General features: G+C 37.5%; 1 long non-coding RNA gene across 1 annotated transcript; it reads right to left on the bottom strand.

The window, feature by feature from the left end:
• Positions 1–7198: 7198 nt before the first annotated feature.
• On the bottom strand, positions 7199–9691 carry LOC111265733 (uncharacterized). The gene is made up of 2 exons (XR_002683629.2): positions 8907–9691; positions 7199–8626 (listed from the first exon to the last, which is right to left on the bottom strand). It is a non-coding gene; the product is annotated as an uncharacterized LOC111265733 (long non-coding RNA).
• Positions 9692–10067: the final 376 nt, after the last annotated feature.

Raw genomic sequence — 10067 nt, 5'->3', positions numbered from 1 at the left:
ACCACATGCTACTACATGGCATACAATGAGAAAGATATATACAACATCTGTATATACAAATATTTCAGCAATACTTAACAGTTGTTAAGAAAACTGCGCAGAAACTGTCTTAGTCACTTAGTAATTCCTTGTGAAAACATAGCGAATAACGCTTAGCTTCTAGTTGTTGCTTATCTTACATTGCAACAATAAAATTGATAAAATAAATTACACCATCTTCCATCGTAAAAAATTTTCCAAACAAAATGCTGGTCTGGTTATTGTACATATATATACCTCAGATTACGATGTTATGAATGTCTTACTCAGGTTAAACTTAAAATCAATTGCCGATTATAAACCATTTATCTGGGAGAATGGAGGGATAGTGGTTATGCGAAGTACTCTTTATCATTGTGGAAAATTTAATGCGATGACTCAGTACTTTACAAATATATATATATATATGGCAATCTGGGTAAGGTATTAACAACACCGTAATCTGAGGTATATCGATATTTACTACTGTAAGTGAATTCTGATAGAAAGAATGCATAACGCCGTAGAAGAGGGCTGTAGAAGCTAGAATTGCTGTTTGGAAGCAAACAAGGACAAGAGCGGTTTGCTGCCCATCGGTGATATGAATCCTTTTCACTTGAAGATAGATCATAAATGGACGAACTCGTTATAAAATAAATGTTTTGCATTTGTGTTGCGCATATTGTTGTTCTGCATTGTTTAATGTTCGTGATTAGAAAACTGCAGCTCCCTGTCCAATCTAGACAGCAATGGGATAGGTTAGCTAATATATTGTAAAGACAGGCATATCTAACTAATGTCATCAACTTAGCTGTATTGTAAGAAATTAGTACTTAGATCGAGGTTATAGTTTTAAAATTATTTCTTGATCTTTGTGATGTAGATCTGAGCGGCGTAATACGTTCTAAATATTTTCTACGATAAATACGTCACTCTGATATTCGACAAGTATTGGAGCTGCGTAAAGTCCATGCTTTTGTCAATTAAAAGCGGATCTTGAACAAGTCATAAGCATCTTGGTGAAACAGAACATATTCTTGTAGTACATAACCAGTGAAGCCAGTTTCCAATACATTGTAATCAACAAAGTGTACTGGCGACTGTACTCCTTGTATAGTTTAATGGATGTACGCAATGTGTCGTTCGTTTGTATAATCCAAGAAGGATGATATGCATCTAGAAAGATTTGTTAGTTGATTCTCGCTTTAAAATCACAACAGATGCAACTTCCTTACTTTGCTCTTGACGACCCCAGGCACAGTACATCATCGGCTACACTATTCCTTTGCCTTCTCATGTTTCTGCTGCTTCTGCAGGTCTGACATTTTATGCAGATGAAACTTGTTTAGGGTTGGTGAAACACTGTTTTAGGCGGTTGCAAAGGTTAATATCTATACCGATTTCAGATAATGTAACTCAACCATTTTCTGCTGCAAATTTTTTTTATATTATGTCAGTTTTGGAAATCAATATTCAGTGGCTGTATACTGGCTGTATGTATGCTCTGCGTAAAAATAAAGAAAATTTTATATCATCCAGTACATATAATCCCGAGTGCTGTAATCGTTTGTATCTAGCTGGCCAACCAAACATAGACATTATGCATAATTCTGACAGGCAGACATCTGAAGCAATGCTTAACGCCAGTGCCGAACGAAAAATCCAAAATATCTATACCTTTGTGTGCATTGGCATGAAATGTTTTTATCAATTTGCACAGTATGGTAACAGGGTTTTTACGATAATGCTAATGGCCGAAATATTACTGAGCTATTATTTTCGATTGTTGACATGAACCACTTTTTCTATATAAACTTCACTGTACAAAAAGATGCAGTTTGGTCAGGAGACCGAATTGTGCAATGCGCGAAAAAACATCTATGAAGAGCTAGCTTACCTTGGCTGCTACAATTTCGAGCCTGCGCTCACGATTAGCTCTTCTTTGATAGCGATGATGGTTACCATAGTTAAACAGGCAAACACCAAATATTATTACTAAACGATGTGCTAGCCGAAGCACTGTTTAATTGTTGCTTCAATAATACTTATCTGTACATTGTAAGCGAGGGAAATGGTGCCGCTGTCTGTAAGCGCCGACAGCATCCATGCGAACGACGCGCCGTTGTCGTTGCTTATATTCTATTTTTAATTGTGACAGGTCATTGAAGGTAGTCTCATCGCCACTTTTTGATTAGTGCAAGGATTGGCTTCCCATCATATACACTTTTGAAAATAGGGTTCTATTTGGTCACGAAAACGAGTTTTGGACAAAAATTTCCGCCAAAAAATAACCTTCTCAGTAGCTATAGATTTTACGCACATACTCCTAACAAATGAAAAAGGGCCTTTAGAAAAATGACGCAGATTGTGCAACATGGTTCATGAATTCCGTCCGAAGATTCTTTCAGGATAGCAAACGCACGCATTAAGTTTCATCTTGTAAAGCATATGATTATAGATATTGGGGCGTATATAGCCCTAATCTCTTTTTAAAATTTCAATGGGTGTGAAGTATTCTTTATCAATTGAAGAAAGCTACTAAGTAAAAACGCTTAGTGGGTCACTTTTGGTAAGCAGAACTGGTGGATTGAACAAATTGTTGAGCAGGTATATTTCGCAATATTACTACGTCTGATTGTAATGCCAGCGATGCGATTGGGATTAACGGAGTGGTCAGTTGCTGCTAGAAGCGTGATGTTAAATGAATCAACCCAATACATTGAACATTTTTTGCGAAAGTGTCAAGGGACGTAGCCGATGCCTTTGCTTCTATGTCTACTGCCGCAGTCACATTTAGGCCAGATTTCAACGAAAGCAGCTATCGCACCTCAAAGGTACATAGCTAATGACGATCTAAGGAGAAAACCGTTTAGGTATCAGAACGTTCTCAGTGTAATATCTATGTAACAGTTTTTTCTCTTCATTTTTGAGGTTCGATCTTCTTTGATCCGCACCCCACTCCTGTACAACCTTTACAAGCAGAATCATATTTCTTCATCATCATGCAGAATCATATTATCGTATTTTCGCAGCTTTAATATATGTTAATGTTTACTGGTTCAATTGTACGTTCTCAATGTGCTAATGTTCGAACTGTGCTACTCATAGTACGTAAATCTTCCTAAGTGTATCCTATGTCTATGTGTTTTTTTTGGTCGAGAGCACGCAGTCTTTGCTAACAAAAGTGATCCAATTCTTGCACAATCCAACTGCAATTTGAGGGCAGTAATGTATCTTTGTAACCACGTTTCTTTTAGCATGTTTAAGTCAGTTTCAGGTTTCAACTTCTACTACAGCCTACTGTGTTTAGCAAATACCTACTGAACCTTCGAGCACTTAGCTGGATATTTTAATAGTCATATTGTAATATTTTTTCTACTAGCGATAAACTACGAGTTTGCGCGTTTTTCGTCTGAGTTCCCTACACTTGTTGTTTTAAATTGCTCAATGACCGACCGCAATATCGAACATGATTTCATTCTCTTATTTTGTGTAAAGATCTGCCGTAGCCGCATGGTCAAACCTGAAATACCTTTAAAACCCACCTTTCTCATTGCGTATTGGGTAGTATGTTTGACTAAGCTCAGATGTGCCACGATGATAACGCAACCAATGCAGATATTATTTAAAGAGTAAGGAATTTAATAGCTTAAAATTACATATAAAAATCGTTGCAACGGTGGGTGAGCAAGGATTTTTGCATACTTTAAAATTAATATTAATCGAATTCTTTCGTTTGTCTTGAATATATATCTTTTTAGGGCTTACCGCGTTTGCAGATTTATGGTGTTTACGGCTTACCAAATTTGAAAAGGTAATTTGCTTGACTCGGAATTGAGTTCTTTACTGTCTTGCATATAAATTTGGGTGAAGCCACAATTCAAATGAGCGAATGCTTTTTGAGTCACTTTATATAAAGCTCTCAATAACCAGTTAAAGTCTAAGAGTCAGTGAAAAAAAAGTGTATGAACAACTCCAAACGATTAGTACCATTCTAGTCGTGTATATATAGACAATAACGCTGTATATTAACATATCCACTAACTGTTACTGAGCAAATTCTTATCTAGAGCCATTGTAGAATTCTCGATAGTTAAAGATAGATATAGCATGTAGGTGTCGACAATGTTAGACCTCGAGCAGCAAACTGATGATACACGCCCAATCAACAAAGCCATATATTATTACAATTCGAGCAATATGTTCCAGGGCCCGCGAATTGCGAAAGAATTGTTATACCATTTGCATTATTTCCATCTCTAACAAAGTAGCGAATATACGACCCATATGTATATATGATTTTCAAAGCCCTTATATAATTCCATTTTAGCATTAAGTGGGTTCTGATCTAGTAGCATAAAATTGGGCAGATGAAGAGGTTACTGGTAAGCAGGTCGACAACTTTCGGGATTGAAATATTTTTAAGAAGACTAGATGACAGCAATGGAGTGTGCATTATCGAGATAAAGAACCCAACAAGCCCCCCTTTTGAGCTCTGGAACCTTACCAGGCCAGTTCTTATAAAAATATATTACAAATACTATTCATACTATACAAATACTACTAGTCATTACAGACTATAAAAGAGTGCGATAAAATTTAGCTGCATATGCGTTTCTCCGTTAGCATTATTGCAAGCTAGTTAGAAGGACGGGGGCTTTCGCAGTCTTACGCGCTCAAATTGTCGTTAGGTCTTTCGCCGGTAATATCCCACATAACTCACTTTTATTATTATTATAGTAATAATACATATTAATAGCCTTCGTTTAGGCCCGAGAATATCGTGCAATAAAGACTTAGAAGGATTAATATTTCTAAACAGATATTAATCCTTCTAACTTGATGAGAGGTTTCTATACTAAAAGCGAATGTGAATAAATGAAATTCGATTTATTAGTTAAAAGCAAAATTCTAATAATTTTTCCCGTTTTTTTCTCAAAAATATAAGGTTATAAATCGCACGATAACGTAGCGTGACGGTTCGAGGCTTTTGAAAAACAATACATAGTGCACCACAATTTATTCTACTAGTGTAAGCATCATCTGCGTTGGGAAGCTAATTTCGGAAATTCATACTTTAATTCCACTGATTCAATTTTGGCGTTTATCTACGGTTTAGGTTTATTTTAAAATATAACAGCGGTGAAGATAAGTGTATGCTAAATGAAAGTTTTTTCTGTGCCCCAAGTTTCATACTATAATGTTATGCAGCGTTACAATTATCATCTGTATTCGATTATTTTCGAAAATGCGAGTATTGTCCACGGCTTCTGTCAAGTAAACTACAAATGGGATATTATAGTTAAAAATAGAAGGTTCTTTTTATTGAGCGAGTTTACTCCAGCCCAAGTATATTAAATAATTGTACCAAGTGGCTAGCCCATGGAAGGTTATTTTATGAAAAATAACATAAAAGCGAGGAAGAACATAAAGATATTAACCGCCAGGCACAAACAGGTTTTAAAAATACATAGAACCTTCATAATAACTTTTTTCATAATAAGTTTTGAGTACCGTGGTATCAAAAAGAGAGAATTACTGTGGCATCATTTTCTGTTGTAATTAAATTTCAATAATATAACGTGTATGAATGTTCAAGTTTCCACAGAGGATTCCTCGGAATTAGTTTATTTCTCCGGATAAATACTGTTGCCTATAGGTGGCAAATGTAGTAATTAATATTTCATCATTTATGTATTGTTTTCTCCTGTGAACTGAATCTCACATCGAATCCAAGGTCCAAAAGTATTATTCCCAAGCAACAAAAAGTGCATTTTTGCCACCTGAAAAATGGATTATCGAGTCCCGACATGTCACCTTGAATATTGCGAACCATTATTAAGCCATTTTTCCAATAATAATCAACAGTTCGCCAGAATCATACGACCGACGTATCATGGTGAAAGGAAATAGCTATAAAAAAACTGGGCACGAAATTGCATAGTAGTGTAATAAATTTAGTGGCTCTAGGAATAAAAGATTCTCATTGGAAAAAGCTAGTCCACTGAGTTTCAGGGTCTACCTTGCTCCCGCAGGAACGTGGTAGATGGAGTGTTAGAGCTACTGGCGTGACGTAACTTGTTCGACCCCGGGTGGGGAACTTTTCAAGATATTCGAGCTATTATTAGTGCCAGAACAGTAAAGACTTGATTTTACCGTAACCATCATTACCATCTTTCCCTCCCTTATTTATAATGCTATTCAAAATGTATATATCACTGTACTGGTACACACTTGGCAAAGTCGTTGAGATCGCGGGGTTTTAGACATTGCAAAATAAAGCCCTGCTTTCGCTGTGGTCAAAAACGTGACTTTACAGCGTTCACGCTAATCAGTAGCCGTCTTTCTCTTCTACCGCGCATCAATAAATGTTTCATTTTCACAAATAGAGTTTTGTCCATTATGTTAACATGCGGGCTCTCCGAAAATACCTGTACATTATATTAGACCCTTATCCGATTAAAAAATAGCTGAAATAAACGTGTTCGTCGCGGAGTCATCGTGGTCAACATCAGTAACATTGCAAATCGGCTCATCTAATAACTGCTGAAAAATATTCCCCAGCCATTGTATTTGTTAAATTTAGATATCTGCGTTATAATGCTTCAATTAACAGTGTTCAGGCGAAAATAAACACTTCGAAGAAAGAAGCGATGAAATTACCTGAAAAATTCAATAAATGCTATACAAGCTTTACCTGCGTTGTGGGCGTATGTTTTTTTTCTATAAACTTCTAAAAACTATAAATAAGGATATTTTATGCTTCTACCTGATTTATTTCACGCGTATGATATACGAACTAGCCTAATCTAATCATCTTCCATGGTTAAATACGTTGCATCTAGCTATGTTTCAGCATTTTATATTAACTTTTACTGAGGTTTTACGATTCCGGCATATATTCGGAACAAATAATTTTAGAAATTAGCTGACACGCAGTTCTTATTTACATTACAAGCTTTCAGTAATAACCTGAAAACTCGTTAAATAACTGAAACTAAGTGAGGTTTTTTTAGAACACACGAAATGGGCATAAGTAGGTTAACAGCAGAAGTAGTGTTGTATTAACCCTGCCATCTTCGTAACTTAAGCTTTTCTTTGTTCCTGTATTAATATTGGAAATACACAGAGCTTCGCGTGTATCTGTTTCAATTGTAGTAGTCTAATAAAAGTGCATCAGTTATGGCTGATTGTTACCATGGTTTTATATTTTATTACATTCAACAGCATAATATCAATCAATATAATTGATGACGACAAGACGAGGTATAAATACAATGACGAGGACAATATTCATCCTTAATGTCCACTTAACAGCATAAGACCACACTTCACATTAAGCACACTGTAGTAAACGTGTGACCAATACGTTGCAGTACTGATCCCGACAGCACAAAATATGCGACAATATATTCAGTTACATTTGTATAGTTTAAACTACACAAATTGTGTGCGCGGCTTAGACGGCAACGTGTCTTACATTTTAATACAACTGTAGACCCCGAAACAAATCGGAATGAACGGAAGCAAACATTCTTGCGAAATACTTAAAACACAGAAATCTTATACAACTAACAAAGATTATATAAAAATGGTTCGAAAACAGGTGGCATCCGCTGAAACAAGGATGTAATTGCCAAAAAAGGACAAAAGCTTAGTATTATCTCACGAAGAAAGTCTGGTTCGGCAAAACTCGCTCTGAGATTCGGGAGCACCCATTAGAACTAGACTCAACCTACAAGTTTTCTTTTTGTTGAACATAAAGCCGGATCTTCGGTTACTATATATTTGAACAACCACACGCATCCAAACTGAGTGAATCAGTTGATAAAACAAAGCACAATATTGCACATGGCCTCCAAATTTCTTTATATTTCACGTTCGAAGACTACACTTGCCGCTTATCGAACCCGACATCTAAAGTAACATTTTTTTAAGACTATCTCTTTTACGTCTTTGTTAAATTACTTGAGCAGCTTGCTCGTGTATAACTTCTATATGCATTTTGTGCACTTCAAGCACTCGAGTTCCCAGGACTCATTCATTCGTAGAATCGATATGTCATAACAACAATAATGCGATGCGTCATCCTCAACATGTCGGGTTACATTCAATCACACAAATCAATTATTGAAGTACAATCGTCAGTAACATCTACCACGGGACTGTTCACATGAGACGATCAGAAGAACAATTGACACACCGAAGACATTGCTCTATAAAACAAGTAACACTAATGTATTTCGGACTATAACCTTTACAGGGCTACACACGAGTACTCCTGGGCGACACACACTTTCAAAGGACATTTACACACAAATTATAATTATTTAGCTGTCGAAGTTTTCACCACACAAAAAAAAGGGCTGCTTGTGCTATTGACTGAGTATTATAACATTACAATAGTCAGCATGCTTTTGAAGCTGTCCAAGTTTTCGTCCTCGACAAGAATCCGGTGACTGCCAACATTCGGATCTCTTTACCATTTGTTGTCCCATCCTTCATCCCATTCATGATGGACCTCCTTAACGAAGACGGGCTTGTGGATGATCTTTGGGGGTTCGTGCACGTTGATGATTTCATGATGTACGACAGGTTTCGGCTGATGCTTGATAATTGGAAGAGGCAACACGACAGGAATAACAGGGTTTTTTAGTAGCTTCTTGACCGCTTTCTTTACAACGAACCTAGCGATTTTGTGGTGATCAGCCGATGAATTGTGCATGAAGCATAAAATAACGCCGACAACTAATAGGACAGCTCTGAAAATACGCATGACGTCTGCTGTCTGTGCGATAGGGATCACAAGAACACTCAGAACACCACGACAACCACAAAAACAAATTAACACGACAAGCTGGACACCTAAGGACGAACACACTACGTACTGCTGCCGATGTTTGATCGCGCTGTTCGATGCCCAAATCTCTGTCCGACAAGCCCTTATATCCATCCAGCTCAGAACGGGAGTCTAATTCGTTACCTGCGCCTGCTGTTTTAGGGGCAAGACAGTCAGTAGGATCGCATCCCTTTCTCTAAATAATCATTCAAAATCAGCCCGACCAATTCAAACCATCGTTGCTGTTGTCGCCGCCGCTGCTACTATTTGTGTTATGCTACTATTAATGTCGTCTCAGTCCCTAAAATATACGGTATAAAACGTATAGAAGTAGTGGCAGCGCTGATGCTGATGGTTGTAGCCTATTAGCTGACGGTTTCTGCACGCTCCTACGATGACGGCGATTCGGCAACAAGGGCCGGGAGGAATTAGATTCACGTCACTGAACGCGTGACGCGAGCATGGATAGTCGCACAAGCAATAGCCCCAGCAACAATAACAGTAATACTTAGACCAATGGAAAACAACGACGATGACAACTGTAAAGTCATAAGCTGCGGCAATAGCTCCACTAAATACAGCACCAACAGACCGAAACCAGCTGAAGGACCGACCGGTCACATTGCTGCCATGGTCGTTAGCATTATCAGTAGCAGCAACAACAGCAGCATCAGCATTATCATCGTATCCGACGGAGATCCCTAGCTTCAAGGCTCAAGTCGTTGATACTATATTGCACTGGTTTGTACTAGTGTCCCAATACTGCAGTGCTTTTGCGGTGACGACGACGACAACAGTTGCTACTGCAGCCACTGTGTAGTGGCGGTAATGATAAGAGTCTCACACTGGGCAAACGAAGGTCTTATCTATGATCGCTCACTCACTTACATCATCCAGCACGTATCATCGGGATAAGCGTCATGATCACAATCACTCTTCGTTGTTTACATGTTTTAGCTCGTTTTTGATTCTATTTTTCTTTTGGAGCTCTGTTCCAGTAGATCCCACTAGTTTTGACCTACATTTGTAAAAGCGATTACTGCTCTATTTCTTGTTTTTGACAGAATGACTGACGTTTATCAAGCTAATAGCACCTTGTAGACATTCTGATGATGACGCTGTTACTTTGGTAAATAACGGAGTTATTTTGTGAAATCCAAATAATGCGTTAAAAGTAGGACGATGCCTACAGAACACAAGGTTACGAATA

Source organism: Varroa jacobsoni, unplaced genomic scaffold (assembly GCF_002532875.2).
Source record: "Varroa jacobsoni isolate VJ856 unplaced genomic scaffold, vjacob_1.0 scaffold_1002, whole genome shotgun sequence".
NCBI lineage: Eukaryota > Metazoa > Arthropoda > Arachnida > Mesostigmata > Varroidae > Varroa > Varroa jacobsoni.
The sequence above is the reverse complement of the archived record's forward strand: the minus strand, read 5'-3'. Positions and strand labels throughout refer to the sequence as shown.